This window comes from Podarcis bocagei (genome assembly GCF_964188305.1).
Source record: "Podarcis bocagei genome assembly, chromosome: 12".
Lineage (NCBI taxonomy): Eukaryota > Metazoa > Chordata > Lepidosauria > Squamata > Lacertidae > Podarcis > Podarcis bocagei.
In genome coordinates this window covers 26,982,809-27,002,800 of record NC_138137.1, presented here as the reverse complement: position 1 = coordinate 27,002,800, position 19,992 = coordinate 26,982,809, and the positions used below count along the sequence as shown (strand labels likewise).

Below are 19,992 nucleotides of genomic sequence, written 5' to 3'. Positions count from 1 at the left end.
ATAGGTACTGCTGTGGCGGGAAGGTAAACGGCGTTTCCGTGCGCTGCTCTGGTTTGCCAGAAGTGGCTTAGTCATGCTGGCCACATGACCCAGAAGCTGTACGCCGGCTCCCTCAGCCAATAAAGCGAGATAAGCGCCGCAACCCCAGAGTCGGCCACGACTGGACCTAATGGTCAGGGGTCCCTTTACCTTTACCTTTACGGTTGTGGTTCCAGCAACAGAACTTCTCCCATCAACACCATCTACATAGCCATTCGTTCCCTGCAAAACTGATGAAAACACCTCATGTCGCCACCTCGTATACCCTTATATCCTGGAACATCTTATTCACAGCCATGCCTGGTGGTGTCATTTATTCTCACATGGACGAACAACATATGATAGGTCTGGGCAAGTTGGGCTTCACAACCTGGATCTGCAGACTGGGGAGACAGCAAGCTTAACACAGCACAATTGGGAATAACCAGTCACCACCATGGTTCTCCGCCTGCTCGTCTGGCAGTGGTTGAGCCACTTCTTTCCATGAAAGGCCAAGAGTCTTCTTTTGCACTTAGTTGAGCTTTCTGTAGCTGTTCTCCATCAGCATCCTCAAAGCCACCCTCACTGGAAAAATATCAAGGCACAGTTCTGTTTCTGACCAACCACTTGCTTCCATGCAGTTTCTTCCCCCTTGTGGTTCTCAAGAACTCCTCTTCACTTTCCTTTCAAGAAGTCCTCATCTGATGAGGCCATGTGTGGAAACTTGCTTCTTACTTGGCCTCATCAGAGAAAATGAGGATACAGTTTCACTTGGAAGTCATGAAGGTGGTTCCTGTATAGAATGTGCATGACACTGCAGGCTTTCTTGTCCCAGATATCACATAGGCAGAAGCATGGAAGTTCCACTAGGGATACATGGAACTACCTGTCTGTATGGCCTTGGCATTTATTTAAATGGAGGAAGCAAATCATCAAGCGCATTCCTTCATGCATAAAGATGTTCCATTGAATGGAATGGAAACAGTACTCCTGCGTATCCTTTCTGTATGTACTGGAGTGCAGATGAGGCTCTGAAAGAGGTGTGTGGCTAACAATTTTAATTTATTTTATTAAATGTAATTTTTAGGGTCAAGGGGAGTGAAAAGGGTAAAATTCTCACTTTAATTGGGCAGGGATTCTAAATCATTTCCCCTGGTTTTCTGTTTTGTATAACTGAACAAAGATTTTACTCAACATTTTACTATATTAAACACGTCCATGATGTTAGCAAGTATTGTGGTAATCAATTGAGGAAGGGGGGATGCTGTATAAGAGTAATTATGCTTTTACTCTCCCGTGAAAGCTCACAAAGCATCGTTCTGTACAAGATCATTAGCAGAAAGGATGGGAAATAAAATAGTCTTCCTGTTACATGATGCAGTTTATGAAAATATCCCTAGACAATTCATTAGTTTTAAGCTGACATGAAAATCAATTAATTTTAATAGGGAATAACAGATTATGTGTTTAATAATTCATCTAATTTCATGAGGCAAAGCAAATTAGACAATGCAGTGTAAATCTAATAACAGTTCTCACCACATAATTCGACTGTTTGTCAAGAGTAAAGCTTAGTAACTCATCAAGAATTAAGCACGTAGCCATGCAAAAAATTAATTGTGTGTAAACTGAGTGACAATCTTTTATAAACTCCAAAGGCTGCAGGTACAGAGTAGCCATATATTTTAAACTCTTTGAAAATTTGTTGTTTTAAACACAAAAAGATGTATTTTAATTTTTAAAAAACAAATTAATAATCAGGGTGGGGAAACATTTCTTACATTTTCAGCTTATGAGTTAAGACTTCCTGCTAAGCAAACAGCTGTATGAAAATTAGGCTGAAATCCTACCCCCACTTATGTGGAAGTAAGCGCTACTAAATTCAACAGGATTCACTTCTGAGTAAATTTAGGATCACACTAATAGTCTATGTTCTATATACAGGTGTGCGGGGAACCTTTAGTCTGCTGCTGAAGTACAACTCCCATCAGCCCCAGCAAGCGCAGCCAATGGCCAGGGATGATGCAAGCCACATCTGGAGGGCTAAAGCTTCTCCACACTTGCTCTATAGTCATGAAACAATAGACCTGGATGTCAGGGACTGGCTGGACTCTAAGGAGTGAATGGTGGCCGGATACTGATGAGAGGGCACTGTGAGAAGGGGGGGTTGGAGACCGACTTGGAATAAGGGATCAGTGAACTGGGGGAACCTGTAACAGCCAGGAGACAAGAGTCAGAAGCAAGAGAAGCTGCAGGATTGGGGAGTGAAGCACAGGTGCAGGGGGAGGGAGAGGTAGCTCAGACTGGTGTGAAGTCAAGGGCTTTCACACCTCCTTCTCCTGCTCCATTGTCCCAGGCAGTACAGTCTTTAGCATATGCGCCGCTGGGGTGGAAAGATCTGCCCAGCACCCCCAAATTAGCCCCCAAATTAACTTTTATTATGCTTATGTCAGACACCATGCTTACGCCTTATCTCTTGATTACGAAAGAAGCGAGGGAAAAGAAACAAACTTATTTATTTGCTCATTTATTTACAATACACTTATACTTAAGTATACAACACCACCACACTTAAACTAATTAGTATCGTTTAGGCACCTACTTAGGAGAAACATCAGTCGTGTCAAAGGCGCCGCTGACCCTGCTGCCGCATAGCAGCGCCGCTCAATACAATACGTAACATAATATTTTGATGTAAGAGTTAATTTCGCGTGCACGGGGCCGTTGAGAATGACAAGCACCGTACCGTTGAGAATGACAAGTGTCGCCACTGGCGTGGCGCGTCTTTGGTAAATGAGCACACAAAGTCAAAAGTCCTTTAGTGAAACAGTACGTATACATTTCGGTAATACCTGGGTATATATGTATTTTGTTTTTATAGCTTGATCAAAATTATTTATTATTTCCTAACAGGTAGATAGTTAAGAGCTTAGGCAGCTTCAGCGGTGGGCACCTGGCACCCCCCAGAATTCAGTGCCCGGGCGCCCCACACCCCCTGCACCCCCAGGTAAAGACAGCCCTGGTCCCAGGACCAGGCAAGGACTGAAGCGGAAGAAGCAGAAACAGGTTACATGCAAGCATAGTCTTTGCCTGTTTGTGTGCAGCTCAGGTGGGGGAGATACGTAAGAAGAGTTGGGGGGGGGGAGCTCTCTGTTGCGGCAACTGCCTCATCAGGTGCACACCTAGAAGTAGCTGAGAGACTTAGGGCGGATGGACCTGCCTTTTTATAACTTGTAAGTGTGCTTTTGATAATAAAGAGTTAATTCCTCACACTGGACATTCCTTGCCCGACTGCATGGTGACAGGGAATTGGGGGGGGGGGCACCAAGCAATTTGGAGCAGAGCGAAGTACTGTTTACCATATTAAAATATTTTATTTGGAGGGAAAGTTCAACTCACTGAATCACCATTTATTCTTGTTTTAGAGAATGCCTGAATGGACAGAAGACAAAATCATAGTGGGCTGGTCACTATCTACACACATCAGAAAAGAATAGATGAAGTGTTTGGTTACGTGTATGTTATGCACCAATCCTGAAACCCAGACAAACCTGACTATATCTGGGAAAACGCAAGTGTCACTAAATAAGATGAGAATGTTGCTGCCATGTCTGAAATATTAGATGGCTAGGCACTGCTTGTTGCCCCAGCCCCATACAGATATTATGCCCAGCGTGGGCATTTCTAGATTCTCGCTTTTACACATCAAGAAATGTACATATTTCTGAGTTTCTTACCCCCAAATATCCATGTATACATGTTTTTATTTGTTTGTTTAAATTTTATACTCCTTAATATAATAAAAATGTCTCTAAGCAGTCAACACAAAGACAATAAAAATACAACACTCAATAAATGTCCTAAAAACTAGATTAAAACCAAGATGCAACGGTACGTCACAAATAAAACTGAGGACTGTACAAATAAAATAAAAATAAAGAGTTGGGAGTCCAAGAACTCTTGGGTAAACAGAGAAGCTTTAAGAGGCATTTAGCGGTCATTACTGTCTCCACCTCACAAATTACCCAAGGGAAGGCATTTTGGAAGATGGGGCTAGCACTGAGAAGGCCCACTTCTGCGTTATTATCAAGTGACAGTCCACTCACTGGTTGTGGAACTCCTCAGAAAATCTTAAAGATTGGCCTAGTTATGTACCTGGGGAATGTAGTCTGCTAGGTAAGAAATAATAATAATTGCTTGTGGAAGGGGGGTTATTGGTTTATTTTTGTTTTATTATGTATTTTGTATTCTCACTTTGTATTTTTCTGTTGTGAACTGCCTTCGGATCTTTGGATGAAGGGCAGTACAGTGGTACCTCAGGTTAAGTACTTAATTCGTTCTGGAGGTCCCTTCTTAACCTGAAACTGTTCTTAACCTGAGGTACCACTTTAGCTAATGGGGCCTCCCGCTGTCGCCGTGCCACCGCCACACAATTTCTGTTCTCATCCTGAAGCAAAGTTCTTAACCCGAGGTACTATTTCTGGGTTAGCGGAATCTGTAACCTGAAGCATATGTAACCTAAAGCGTATGTAACCCGAGGTACCACTGTATATAGACAGATATTGACAGGAGGGGGGCATTTGATAGAGAAGCTGAGGTTTCAGCCCAGTCCTGGCAGAAAATGATAATTTTCTGGGGAGGGGGGTTGAATATTTTAGGGGAAGTGGCTGTTGGGAAGAGTAGGAAGGCATTATAATTTCCCTTTTTGGGCCCCAGCTTTTCCACAGACATGGCAGCAACCACATCTCTCCCTCTCTCTGGTCACATCTAACTGGGGTAATAAGGATTAAAGCAGAAGGAGGGAAAGGGGGAAACTGGAGAAATCAGGCTGCTTGGCACTTACATTTAATGTGTCCTGTTAATCAGGAAGCAATAAGAGATGCTTGTGTGGTTGCCTGGCAACTGTATACAAGGTCTCCTCGCCTCCCACAATTCCTCCACCCTTCCCTTTCCAGTTTAACTTTTGTGAGTCCAGCCAGCATGAACATTACCTCACTTTAATTAAAAATGTCAATTGGGGAGAGAAAGGAGCAATACCCCTCCCCCAATCCTTCCATGCACAGTATCAGGGTCACCCCAAGTTATTTTGTTGCCTGAGGCAGAAAATGGTGATCCTCCCCAAGTTAAGCGACACAGTAGCAATAGTAAGTCAGGAAATCCCACAAGCATCTCTTCTTGGGAGTAAAAACACAATAAAAATGTAATAAGCAAGTACTGTATCAATTTGCTGCCATTTCATTACACTCAGCTGCCTGAAGCAGTCACCTTATTTTGCCTTATGACAGAGCCCAGCCTGCTCAGTGTTGCCCTGAGAGCTAACTCTGCAGCCTTTCCTGCACCATATTCTGCCTGTGAGCTGATAGTTGCTGTAATATAGCCTATGAATTAAAGTATAGCAACTGGAAATGCAAAACAGAAAAATTAATTCTAATATATTCAGTTGCTTACACTCATTTGTGAAAAAACACTGGCAAAGAGAAAGACACTTGATGGAAGTAGATATTAGGTTCATTATTCTTTTTGATCAAACTTTTGTTTGGTACAGAATATCGCTGGTTGGTTGGTTGTTAAAGAATAAAAGGAGAATTCCATGGATGCCTAGATCCAGGTTTGGAGCAAGTATTCTTTGGTGAGAGAGATTTAAAATCACAAAGCATGCAGCAAAGTAAAGAGTGGAAATATAGACTGCTAGACCTTTAAAATATCCTCTTCTTAATCGCTTCAAAGGCTACTCATTTCCCTTAGCATGTTTGATAAGTTAAAAATGGTTTACTTACAAACTCTTCAAAGGTCAGATTCATGTGCTTTTCCATACAGCAGCAAGAAAAGACAGGCACTACAACTTAGTTTCAAAAATGGCAAAGGTTTCTAAACTATTTGTATAGAAAAACAAAGATTGCTTGCTTAAGCCATGCGGTCTGGGCTTGGAGCAACCAGCCCAGACATCCTTATTGGTCAGTTCACATGGCAGGAAAGAGAGAGAATGAAGAATTTGGTAACCCTTCCTCCCCATGTGAGAGGGTGTGACCTAGCTAAGCCTGACAGGACAGTTTACTCTATGGTCTTAACCTCTTCATGCACGAATTAGAGTTAAGCATGTTAGTTATAAGAAGCTGATTTACCCCACAAATGTCACTGTTGAGTGTGAAATATGAAAGAGGGGGCTGGAACCAAGGAGAGGGGCTTCTTAACATTTCTTCTCAGCAAAGAATTTTGGAAATTGAGGTTTGTTAAGGGTGATGGGACATGTAGTTCTGTGAGGGGCGAACTACAGTTCCTAGGATTCTTTGGTGGGAGCCATGTGCTTTAAACATACAGTGTATACACATCCTAAACATCAAAAACACACACACATAGTGCTTTTACATCCATTGGGGGGAATATATGAATCCCCATACCATCTCCTGAACTGAGGTAAAAGCAGTTGGTGTGTATTTTTGGCAGGAAAATAGCCCAAGGGGAAAGGTTAATAAGCCCTTATCCCCATCCCCCATAGTTTCTCCCTTCAAATTGCAGCCTCAGTGGCTGCATTCCATTAAAAACAAACCTGTCCCTAAAAACAATAATGGCACTACATGCAGTGTGTCATTCTGCCATCAGTAAAATATCAAGTAATTCTTAGGTAACATAGCATGCGTTGCTTTTAATTCCACCATTTAAACAAATCTATTATTACAGGCTTGAGAGAAATGAGAAGATGTACGTGGAGCTTTCTGTTCAATTAAATTTTAAAAGAATTATAGGTCAGTTTGAACAGAATTCTATTGATCCTCCTAGTTAATAAAGAGTTAAAAAATAAGCTGAGGGTGTTGTGTTTTTTTAAAGTAAGTGCTCTAAAGGTGCTGGAAAGTGAAAGCAGAGTCTTAAGTGGTCATGTGGCTACTGCCATTCATCTTGGTAGTGACTATCTGTCAGAAGTGGCAAGAGCCCCTTGTTAACAGCCCTGACCTGTACAGTAATGAAGGGAGAGTGCACCGCAAAGTGTCCATTATCATGCAGTTGGGAGCAGTAAATTGGTGCCGTTTGCCTCAATCTTGCAGCAAGTTGAGATGTAAGATAGTGGGGATCAGCAAGAGGCAATTTTTTCCTATGATCATTTATGTCAGATCACATCATAGCAGGAACTTAGTCACATTTGTGATTTCAATTAAACAGGTCTCCATGCTAAATAACCACTTCTGGAGAAGTGTGTTCTGGTTATCTATGAATGAGCAAGCAAACTCACCTGTTAATATTTAGACAGACAAGAAGCAATGATGGGAGAAATAAGAAGCTCTAAGATGACAATCACGTAGACAAGTGCCACATTCCTTGGCCATATTCTTAGTTATCTCAGACCCTCTAAGTGTCCCTATTTTCCAGGAGCAGTCTTGGATTTAGAGAAGCCATCCCAGTTTCTGATTTGATCCTGGAATGTCCCACTTTCCCTTAAAGGTAAAGGGACCCCTGGCCATTAGGTCCAGTCGCGGACGACTCTGGGGTTGTGGCGCTCATCTCACTTTACTGGCTGAGGGAGCTGGCGTACAGCTTCTGGGTCATGTGGCCAGCATGACTAAGCCGCTTCTGGCGAACCAGAGCAGCGCACAGAAACACCGTATACCTTCCCGCCGGTACCTATTTATCTACTTGCACTTTGACGTGCTTTCGAACTGCTAGGTTGGCAGTAGCAGGGACCGAGCAACGGGAGCTCACCCCGTCGCGGGGATTCGAACCGCCGACCTTCTGATCAGCAAGCCCTAGGCTCTGGATGCCCCTATTTTCATCAGAAAAATGTTGGAGGGTATGGAGTTATGTAACCCCCTCAAGCCAAGGAGATAAATAACAATACAACCTTGAGAAGACATCTGAAGGCAGCCCTGTATGGGAAAGTAGTTTTTTTAAAAATGTTTAATGTTGTATTATGTTTTTATATATGTTGGAAGCTGCCCAGAGTGGCTGGGGCTACCCAGTCAGTTGGGTAGGGTATTATTATTATTATTAAGGAAATATTTTCATCAGATAAATGTTGGAGGTTATGTTATCTCTGTGTTTTACCCAACCTCTCCATGTTTTCCTAGAAAGCATGGCACAATGTCCATTGCATTACATAGGAACATAGGAAGTGGTCTTATACTGTCAGACTGCTATTCCATCTAACTCAATGTTATTGACCTTGACTGGCAGCAGCACGCCAATGTTTCAGATACATTTTTTTTCCTAAACCAACCAGGAGATGCTGGGAGATTCAAAGCAGATGTTCTACCACTGAGCTGCGTCCCTAGGTTTGTCAGTGACTGCAGTCTTAAAATACCTTTCTCTTTAAATGGGACAACTCAGGAATATCTGTGGAGTGCTAAGTTTTGAGCAAAGGGGTATACTGATTTGAACTTAATAAAAAAAAACGGGAATCAAACCTGCAACCTTGGCATTATCAGCACATTGCTTTAACCAACTGAACTATGTCCAAGTCAGACAGTCAGGCTAGGATACAATGGCTCCCAGTATCAAAGGACATTTAGGGGAATTTTATGCAAGAGACTTCCTAAATTGCTTGGATTTGCACACTTTCTGGGAAACGGTTTCAAGCCTTGATAAACAGGGAAAACCCGTAACATTGGCTGGGACAAGAAGAGCAATCCCAGGCCTTAAAATAGACCTTCCCTACCTATTGTGTTTATTGTGGGTCCCCTTAGTCTCAACAATCTGTTGATGGTGTAAATTGAGTGTTTTAAACCAATGCAAAGTGGCCAGGAATTTAGGAGAGGTTAAAAATAATTGTTGGTGTTATACACATGGTGATTTTCTCTTGCATATTAGCCTGGCTGTTTTAAAAGCCCATCATTATTGGGGGGGGCAGGTTAGAACTTTGCAGCAGTACTCCCAAATAGAGTTTGTCACTACATAGGTAAATCTATCCATCCATCACATGTCTGAATTTACATACACAAACTGACACGCACACCCCACCTGCATTGTTCATTTCTTACTCCTCAAACCATCCATATTTCACAGAATGAATATTAATTAAAGAAGGAGAGAAGCAAATCTATTTTGGCATTGCACCACCAGTGCATCATTATGTATACAAAAATTTGTTTTCAACGCATAATTTCCCCACTTGCCAGCGGAGGTGTCTTCTGAACATTTCCACCCCACCTTTCCCCTTGTCTGCTAGTTTCTCTTTTACTTCTTAAATTTTGCACATTGACAGAGTCAAAAACCATTATGTTAATAGAACACAAGCAAAACTGGGATTCCAGTATACCTGCTAGCAAAGGTCTCAAGGTCTGTTTTAGTAAGGAGCATATTTCTTCACAAAATAGGTTTCATTTGATAACCTATTATTTGGCTTTATAAAGCCTTTCCATCATATTAGCAATTATTGATGAGGTTAAGTACACATTTCTTGAGAATTAAAGCTAAAATATCACACGCTATTAAATGCCCTCGATTTATGCTGCCAACAAAATTCTTATTAGACAAGGGTGGATACCATCTGTCAATCTCAGCGTAACTGTATAGCTCCACAGGTGAGATATTAAAGACATTGCTGAAGATGAGCCTCTCTCTTTTTTTTGCACAAAGTCTCTTCAGATATAAACGAAACGGAATTGTTATTTGTGCTCACTTGGCTGATAAGTACAACTTTAATTGTGGGGGGTTCTTCAGTTTGCTTCGCCACATTCCGATCCGTTCCAGACTGAATTAAACAGGTGGCATACCACCTGTACATAATGATTAACTTTGCTTATGATATAATTTATGCAAAAATGCTTATCGAACCCTGATAGCTCCACATCTGCTACTAAAGTAGGATCTACTCTGGTGCGATACTTTCTTTTTAAAAAAACAACCAGGATAGAATTGGGAAATGTTTATAGTGTTGCCAAGAGAAACGTTTAAAAACTGAAGAATCTGAAGTATCTGAAGAAGTGTGCATGCACACGAAAGCTCATACCAATAACAAACTTAGTTGGTCTCTAAGGTGCTACTGGAAGGTTTTATTTTATTTTGTTTTAAAACAAAGTTCCTCTTCATGACAAATTCATAGGACTTCCTATAAGGCACGCATTTCACACCAAACTTCTCAGTGGTGTCACCCTGACTGTGGAAAGATCTTGCCAGGGAGGTTTGCTGGTTTGAACTCTGAGGTCTTTTCATCACGTGGAATTTTTTTTAAAAAGGCATTTAAAATCTTTCATATTATTTTCTGTTACTCTTATATACTGTTCTTTCGCTTTTACAGTTGTTTGTATTTCATTTCAGTTGTACCTTGGAAGTCAAACAGAATCCGTTCCGGAAATCCGTTCGACTTTCAAAACCAAATCGCAGCTTATGATTGGCTGCAGGAAGCTCTTGCAGCCAATTGGAAGCCCCGTCAGACCTCCGGCTTCCAAAAATAGTTGGAAAACGAGAATAGTCACTTCCAGATTTGTGACGTTCGGGAGCCAAAATGTTCAGGCACTAAGCTGTTTGACTTCCAAGGTACGACTGTATTATAATTTGCAAACTGCCCTAGGAATATTGAAGGGCAACCCAATTATTTAAAATACAATAATGGCAAACGATTAAGAGTAGAATTCATTAGTAAGCTCTACTGGCTGGGGCAATGCAGCCAGATGGGCAGGCTATAAATAACAAACTTATTATTTATTATTACTAATATTACTACTATAGGGACACAGGTGGTGCTGTGGGTTAAACCACAGAGCCTAGGACTTGCTGATCAGAAGGTCAGCGGTTCGAATCCCTGTGACGGGGTGCGCTCCCGTTGCTCGGTCCCAGCTCCTGCCAACCTAGCAGTTCGAAAGCACGTCAAAGTGCAAGTAGATAAATAGGAACCGTTCCGGCGGGAAGGTAAACGGCGTTTCCGTGCGCTGCTCTGGTTCGCCAGAAGCGGCTTAGTCATGCTGGCCACATGACCCAGAAGCTGTCTGCGGACAAACGCTGGCTCCCTCGGCCCATAGAGCGAGATGAGCGCCGCAACCCCAGAGTCGGTCACGACTGGACCTAATGGTCAGGGGTCCCTTTACCTTTACCTTAATATTACTACTACTACTCATCCTCCTCTCTTGTTCTTGTATATGATGGGTAGGCAAACTAAGGACCGCGGGCTGGATTAGGCCAAATTACCTTCTAGATCCGTCTCACAGACGGTCCAGGAATCGCCGCATGGATTGCCAGTACACGTGTTCTTTCCGTCTCCCTTCCACGGCGGCCCCAGCACCTCCTCCCTCCCTCCTCCTGGCTTCTCCCCGCCCTGCCTAGAGGAGGAAGGGGGCTGGGCTTTGTTGGTGCCAGCAGCAGCAGCTCTTGAGCGGCCGCCATTTTAAGCAGCCCCTCTCCAGAGCCCTTTTGTGCACCGCTCATTGTCCCTCCGTCACCACCGCCAGCCCCTGCTGCTCGTAAGGCACAGGTAAGCAGCCACCATGGCTCATGGTGCACTTGCATCATCCCCCCCCCAAAAAAAAATATAGTTCAGCCCCCTACAAGGTCTGAGGGACAGTGGACCAGCCCCCTGCTGAAAAAGTTTGCTGACCCCTGTTGCATATAGTACTCATTCATTTCAATAAGTCTTGCTCTGGCTTATTGAATATTTAGAAATAAACTTTAAACAGATAAGAACATAGCCAGGATTATTGTAATAACCTGCAGTTTTATAAAAGTATATATTTAAAGTAGATGGATAAATGAGTAAATTAAGTTAATTTGGAATATGCAGAAAATATAAAAAAATAAATTTAAGGAACCGCAGAAAGAGGGGGAAGGAAGTTGAGTTCTGAAATATTAAAATGATGGTTAAATTATTGAAATGTATAAAATTGAAAATTATAAATAAAATAATAATAATAATAATACGGGGGACACAATAGGTCTTGCTGTGGATAATTTCCCAATTTGCCCTAAAACGTTAACTTCCCTAAGCGGAGTTGAAATGCTAAGTCCCATTGGTTTAAAGACAATTCAACTACCTGGATGTGTTGAGTAGTAACCTATAGTCAAATAAATCTCTTTGTCCACACTTGATTGAATGAAAATTTAAATATCACCATCTGGCTTTCCAGAGTTTTTCAACTTGGGTTATCAGTTCTATTTGCTGCCAAGTAGATGAAGATAATTTTCCTAGAACAAATGAACAGTTAGATTCTGTTGAGGTCATAATCAAGCTCTCTTCATATGTGGGTTGCTTTCCATGAGCTTCCGCAGAGAATACTCACTCCACAAATGCCTCCACTTCTTTTTGGGAAAAATCTAACTTGCCCCTCCAAGCTCTCCTCACCAATCCCCCTCATTATTCTTTTGTGGAAGGCTTTAGCATCTTTTAGGCTCGGGGCTTTTTTCCCAACCGGAACTTACAAAAACTGCTCTTGCACCTCTCAGGTGGGTGCCATTGTCATTATAAGAGAACAAGTTCATGGTGAGTTCCATCATCTTTTTTTCTAGGGGGGGGAGCCCCGCTTACGCTCCTAGATTCTTCAGAGCATGCTCAGAAGTTTTAATTGCCACTGGAGAGAATGAAAAATGCTCAGGCCTTTTAGCAGAACGGAACTGGGATCCACATTTTCCCAGGCTCCCTGATGTAAATAGACAAGGAGACTTTCTGGAAAGTTCTAGGCCTTGAAAGTCACTTCTACCACATCTAAAACGTTCAACTCCAGTCTTCTCGGCCATTGGTTCCCCAGGTTACTACAGGAAGGGGTATCACTGCAAGCTAGGACCAATTTTCTGCAAGGTCTGAGCTTGGCTCAGTTCATAATGACTCATGGCTCTCTGCACTTAGGAAGCTCCTAAATAAAATCTTGCATTTTGGCACCATTATTTTTTGTATATTAGCTTGACTGAATTGTAAAGGAGTTTTACAATGTGGAAGAGAATGAAAAATGAAACCCAAAAGCCTTTAAATAAAATATCAAAAATAAAACAGTGCCCTAGGGGGAAAAACTTGCTTTGAAACTCTTCTTGGAGTTGGATATTTCCATTCTTCAAGTGCAAATGGTCATAGATGCACAAAAGTATGTTAGGTACAATGCAGTGAATCTGAAGCAAGTATGTATGTAGCTGATATCTTACTTGATATTTTTTAATTATATGTAAAGTGAAGAATGGAAAGAAAAATTAATTCACATTTGACTAAACCCCTAACACAAATGGAAAAATGCAAAATACCAGATATTTTCCATGCAGACTTATTATTGAATACTAACATTTCAGATGAAACATAAAGCTTTTACTTTGGATATGGTGAGAGTTAAAATGCTTTCTACTAGATGGCTAAAAACATGCCACCTACAATTCACGATGGGTTTTTTTAATGTCTTTGAGTAAAACTGATAGCTGGAGGTCAAATTACAGACAGCACTGGGAATCTACCTCATACAGCGGTACAGAGTGTTTTTGTGCTACAGTCCATAAGGAATCCTCCTGGTTAACCGTGGAGCCATAAGTAATTGTCTTAATTTGTGAACTACACATTAAGCATATCGTCAGCTGTTGTAAATGCGTAACCAACAACAAACCATTATGTATCTTTCATCTAATTATACATGCTTATTATCCACCTGCACAAGTGTACCCAGCTAGTATCTGTAACAGTTGTGGTTTGTTCCATCAAAACAGCTTTAGGATTGTAAAGTTGCTTTAGAGTTCATAGTCTGCCCAACTTGTGGAATAATTTTGGTTCCGTGCAGCACACAAAATAGTCGCAGCTATTCATTTTCGTATCATATTAGCTTGCATGCATATTTTGCTGCAACGTCCCTTTTCTCTAATCGTGACTTGGCCACAGATGTAACTACTGAAATGCGAAGTACAGTTGAAGGAGGGTTAAGAGCAGGGGTCAGCAACCTTTTTCAGCCGTGGGCCGGTCCACCATCTCTCAGACCATGTGGTGGGTTGGACCATATTTTGGAGAGAGAGAAAAGAAACGAATTCCTGTGCCCTACAAATAACCCAGAGATGCATTTTAAATAAAAGCACACATTCTACTCATGTAAAAACACCAGGCAGGCCCCACAAATAACCCATAGATGCCTTTTAAATAAAAGGACACATTCTACTCATGTAAAATCACGCTGATTCCTGGAGCGTCCGCAGGCCGGATTTAGAAGGCGATTGAGCCGGATCCAACCCCCGGGCCTTAGTTTGCCTACTCCTGGTTAAAAGCAACATTAAATTTGAGAGTGAATGGGCTTCAGCCCAAAAGAAATGCAATTCATACAGAGTGCACCAGCAAGAAAGACATATTCATCCCATAATGCTACTTGCCACTGCAAATATCCTGAGTGACAACAGGCCATAACTGTAGATGGTTCCACAGTGAATGGCTTTTTGCTATGCCCTTCATCTCTTCCCAGACTTACACATTATCCCCCCCCATTTCTGACCTATGTAGAAACCATTCAGCCACGCACACTGCTATGTTCCAAAGCAACACACAAGTCTCTCCAGCTGTACCATAAAGTGCAAGTTCTGCTTGTGGCACCAGAGCCACATGGAAAATCGCTCTCTATCTTGATTGAATGATTCTTAGATAAACACATACATAAATGACACTGTTTTTCTATTAAGGTGTTGCACAGCCAGGTGGGGCAAGGGAAGATCTAGGAAATCTTTCATTACTTACCTAATGGATTTCCTGCATAGCCCAAAGTCCAGTTAAATATTGAAATTCTCAGTTTAGCCAGTATCATGCCAATGAAACCTATAGTTGTAATAACTAATCTTAAGGTCTGCTACACTAAGAAAACATGTCGAAATATACCAGCTGCTGCATCAGCTCAGTTTCAGAAAATGATGCTAATATCAGAATCACAGTGTTTTCCTCGGAGAGGTACTGTCCACAATATTATGATTTAAATGGCATTGTACCTAGCAGAACAGCTTCAGTGTAATGCAATTAATTCATTGTACTTAGTTGGAGTAAAATATTAACGGAATGAGTGGCTTTTTCTTAAATCATATATTGCATGTATTCAAATGCAGTTTACAACATTTTTAATTACCATTATATACTGTTTAAATACCATATACCAACTTGCACGAAACATACATTAAAACTTTATGACCACAGGACTGTATTTCACTCGAAACCTGTTAAGCTTTTCACATTCTCTCTTTTCCTGGGGGAAAAGGTGAGGTTACGCTATGGAAGACAACACATGTTATGATGAACATAATCCTATTATCATAATGGAAATAATACTATTACAAAGGAATAAACAACAAATGGTGCATGAAGCCCTTGGAAAATTCAAATTCATTTGGGACTCCCTAAGGGAATAACACCAGTCTCAGAGCTGAATTTGATAGTTTCTTAGGAAGTCAAAAGCATATTGAAATAAGCAGCACGTTCTACAGAAATATCTGCAAATTAAGTCACTACAGAATAACCTCGGTGTTACAGCTGACAGAAAAAAATGTGCAAATGATTATTTTGATGGGGAATATGGAATTACGGGGTGCTGTTCCTACACAAAAATTAAATGAGATGCTCTCTGTTGGTTGTAAAGATATTATAAAATGTTTTAAATCTTTTTAAACATAAAAAAATCATCAGATCAAATAAAACATACAAATAGATATGACTATTCTATTATAGTAAGTACTCTAAAGCAGGTAAATGCTCTTGGTCCAGTGATTACTAAACTTATACTGTGTTTTGTTTAGTTTTATTCAACATAGGCTTCATATGCCTTGTAAATGCACATCTTGGGAAATTTCTTAGGAAATTTCCAAACAGGAACAGGAAAGCAAGAAAGAATACATGATAAGAATGGTTAAAGAAAACCGTTTACCTTTCTAGCATTCTAGCATGCTCTGCTAGATTATTCTTTCTTCCTTAGTAAATTATTCTTTCTTCCTTAGTCATTTTTTCCTTTCATCTAATATCGCCTTCAGCCCCACTGTTAACAACCATGCCCAGTGGGATTGTTGAATGTTTTTCTTTGAGCAGCACATCCCTATGCCTTATCACAATCTATTTCTGAAATCTCCTTCTCCACTTTTCAAAAGCAGCTTGGCACAGGGCACTGCTGGTTGAGAAAATAATGCTCAAAGCTCCATTAGGCACAGAATACCGTATTTTTCGCACGATTGGACGCACCGGACCATAGGACGCGCCTAGTTTTTTGGGGGGGAAATAAAGGAAAAAAATTTTCCCTTTATTTCCCCCCCAAAAGCAGGTCAGGGAAACCGAACCAGGTCGAGGAACAGCGGGATAGTGGCGCTGCGCCTCCCTGCTGTCCCCCGAGCTTGTGGGGCTGGCTGATGTCTGCCTAGCGCGCGGGGCGCTCTGCTTCAGGGCGCCCTACCCGCCGGGCGCCAGGCTGCTATCCGCAGCTTGGGGAGCCTTGTGGGGAACTGCTGCAGGGCTCCCCACGCTGCGGATGTATGCCTGGCGCGAGGGGCGCTCTGCTTCAGGGTGCCCCACCCGCCGGGCGGCAGGCTGCTATCCGCAGCGTGGGGAAGCTTGCGGGGAGCTCCTGCAAGGGTCCCCATGCTGCGGATGTGTTCCCAAAGCGCCGGGAGCTCTGCTTTCAGGGCGCCCGACGCTCCGGGAAGCAGGCTGCTATCCGCAGCCTAGACACGGCTAGCGGAGCGCTAATCCCGAAGCTTGGGGCGTGCGGAGCTCAGCGTGCCCCAAGCTTCTGGGCGCCGGCAAGGTCTCCGCTAGCCCTGGGAGAGCCCCGCGACGTCGCGGGGCTCTCCCAGGGCTAGCGGAGACCTTGCCAGCACCCAGAAGCTTAGGGCGCGCTGAGCTCCGCACGCCCCAAGCTTCGGGATTAGCGCAGTGGTCCGCTAGCCCTGGGAGAGCCGTGCGACGTCGCGGGGCTCTCCCAGGGCTAGCGGAGACCTTGCCAGCACCCAGAAGCTTGGGGCGCGCTCAGCTCCGCACGCCCCAAACTTCGGGATTAGCGCAGTGGTCCGCTAGCCCTGGGAGAGCCGCGCGACGTCGCGGGGCTCTCCCAGGGCTAGCGGAGACCTTGCCAGCACCCAGAAGCTTGGGGCGCGCTCAGCTCCGCACGCCCCAAACTTCGGGATTAGCGCAGTGGTCCGCTAGCCCTGGGAGAGCCGCGCGACGTCGCGGGGCTCTCCCAGGGCTAGCGGAGACCTTGCCGGCACCCAGAAGCTTGGGGCGTGCTGAGCTCCGCACGCCCCAAGCTTCGGGATTAGCGCAGTGGTCCGCTAGCCCTGGGAGAGCCGCGCGACGTCGCGGGGCTCTCCCAGGGCTAGCGGAGACCTTGCCGGCACCCAGAAGCTTGGGGCGTGCTGAGCTCCGCACGCCCCAAGCTTCGGGATTAGCGCAGTGGTCCGCTAGCCCTGGGAGAGCCGCGCGACGTCGCGGGGCTCTCCCAGGGCTAGCGGAGACCTTGCCGGCACCCAGAAGCTTGGGGCGTGCTGAGCTCCGCACGCCCCAAGCTTCGGGATTAATGCAGCGCTCCGCTAGCGGTGGGAGAGCTGGGTCTCCCTCTGCTAGCAGATAGCTTCCTGAAGCCTGGAGAGCGAGAGGAGTCGGTGCGCACCGACCCCTCTCACTCTCCAGGCTTCAGCGAAAGCCTGCATTCGCTCCATAGGACGCACACACATTTTCCCTTGCTTTTTAGGAGGGAAAAAGTGCGTCCTATGGTGCGAAAAATACGGTATATGCTTTATGGTCCCATCCTTAGTATATATGTAGCATTTTCCTTACATTTTCGGTTTTTCATCTATGTATCTCAGCAATCTTTATGATATCTGCATAAGGTAGCCCTGTATTGCCACTGGGGTGAGAAACTACAAAAGAGGAGCTTTCCAAAGAACAACCTATAGTTCATGACTGGCTAGAAATTTTAACTTGAGGTTTTCAGTTCAGAGTTTTGTGTACAACCACTATTCTGTACTAGCTTCACAATCACAGGTGTCTCATTCGGCTGTAACTGAGGCTGAGCCTTGAAGGAAACTCGGGCTTGTTCCTTCCTTCCCATGCACACTTAGGATAATTAGTTACTTTCCAGTTTTCAGTAAACCCTGGTTTGCAATCCTGGTTTGTAGGGGAAGCACAAGCCATGGTTTGCTGGTTTAGAAATAACGGTAACCTGTGGATTGCCAAAAAACAGGAAGTTACTATTATTCTGGGGATATGAGGAACACCCTCCCATCAGATGTCCAGGAAATAAACAACTATCTGACTTTTAGAAGACATCTGAAGGCAGCCGTGTTTAGGGAAGTTTTTAATGTTTGATGTTTTATCGTGTTTTTAATATTCTGTTGGGAGCCGCCCAGAGTGGCTGGGGAAACCCAGCCAGATGGCAGGAGATAGATATAGATATAGATGATATAGAGATAGAGATAGACATAGACATAGAGATAGACATAGACATAGACATAGACATAGGCATAGACATAGATATTATTATTATTATTATTATTATTATTATTATTATTATTATTATTATTAATTATTATTATTATTATTATTAGAGCTGGGGAAGAAAGAGTTGGAGTACAGAAGTCCAAGGCTCCTTCAATGATTATTCTTGTAGAGGAAAGCCACAATTTGGCATTATATGTGAAATGTCACACTATGTATTTTCACCTATGGCTGCTGTAATCACTGATGTGGGTAAGCATATTACAAAAAGCCATTGAATAAGAGGCTGCAAAATTAAGCCAATCTGGAGTTCAGTTCTAAGTGAAAGCATAAGAATCCATGCTTACAAAGGTGTATATCAGAATTAGTCCCCAAACCTAAACATATTACATGAAAAGAGGTTCCAATGATTAAAATTTGCCTTAATACCCGATAGTATATTAAAAGTGGGTGCCAGTCAAAGGAAATGTTACCATTCCAGCAAACTATTTTGTGGATTGAGATGTTATGCCTTTCTATAAACAGCTGAACACCTTCTCCGACTGCAAGTTAGGATTTTTAAATGGTTCAGTTGCTGCAGCTGGATCAACTCTGATGCACTTAGAAAATATTCCGTTTCCCTTCACAGGAAAAATGAAAGAAGAAACCATATAGAAAGAATGTGTTGCCTGTTTTCTGCCCCAGGCTAAGTCTATGCCTTCAGTTCGACTCTTGTGTTATTTAATTGGACTTTATAACTATTCTGTTACTTTCCAAGCTATAGAAGTGAAGATCAAGTAAAGCGTTACTTACCATTCTCCATCGGTTCTACTTGCTTCCAGAGTACAAGGGCTCCAGGATGCTATTTCTCTGCATATGTAGATTACCTTTGGTGACATACCTTTTTATTACGGGTCACGGTCTTTTAAGATTAAATTCTCTCAAAGCAGAATGTGTCACCTGCAGGGGGAAAAACAACTAAGTGGGGATTGTTGTTTGCTTATTTGTTGGTGTGCATTTTATGCAGAGAGCAGGTAATATTACCTTTTCACTTGCTAGCAAGTCTGGACTATCTTTTCAAAAAAACAAAAAACCTTTCATTACAATCTTCAATAGATGACTCATTTGTTTTTAAACAAAACAAGCACAGCCACAGCTACTTTTACTTAGCATCCTCATTTCCAAGCGATATTGATCCTTTTTTCCTGTTTTGTGGTTATGTTCTTGTGGCTGGAATAGATGCCAATATGCATCATAGCTGATGCTGCTTTTATGCAAAACTGAGTGTTTGCACTTCCAATTTCCTGTAGGATCTCCAAGGTCAGAGAATAGCAGGGTTGTCTTTAAAATATCTGTTGCAACAAGTGGCGTTAGATTGCAACACATTGCCCCAGGCTATGCACATCTGAAACGGGGAAAACAGACTTTATACTTGGCCTTCCCGATGTCTTGAACTGTGAGCACAAATTCACATTATTGTTGGTAAAGGGTGACAGGCAAGTTGGAAATTTTAATACCTTACCCTAGCCCATATTGTAATACAGGTTTGGGATTTCTAGTGCTCTATGAATATTCTAAAACACATCAAGGATTTTACGCTCTTTACGTATTTCTCAAATCTCCTTCTTATGGATCTGTTGAAAGGTAAAGGTGTAAAGGACCCCTGG

The 19,992-nt window shown here is 42.8% G+C and overlaps 1 long non-coding RNA gene across 1 annotated transcript in view; it reads right to left on the bottom strand.

The window, feature by feature from the left end:
• Nucleotides 1-19,992, bottom strand: part of LOC308570332 — a 56,422-nt gene that overhangs the window by 28,391 nt on the left and 8,039 nt on the right. The window contains exon 2 of the long non-coding RNA XR_014001134.1: nucleotides 19,139-19,285. This is a non-coding gene — a long non-coding RNA (uncharacterized lncRNA). The remainder of the gene's footprint in view (nucleotides 1-19,138; nucleotides 19,286-19,992) is intronic.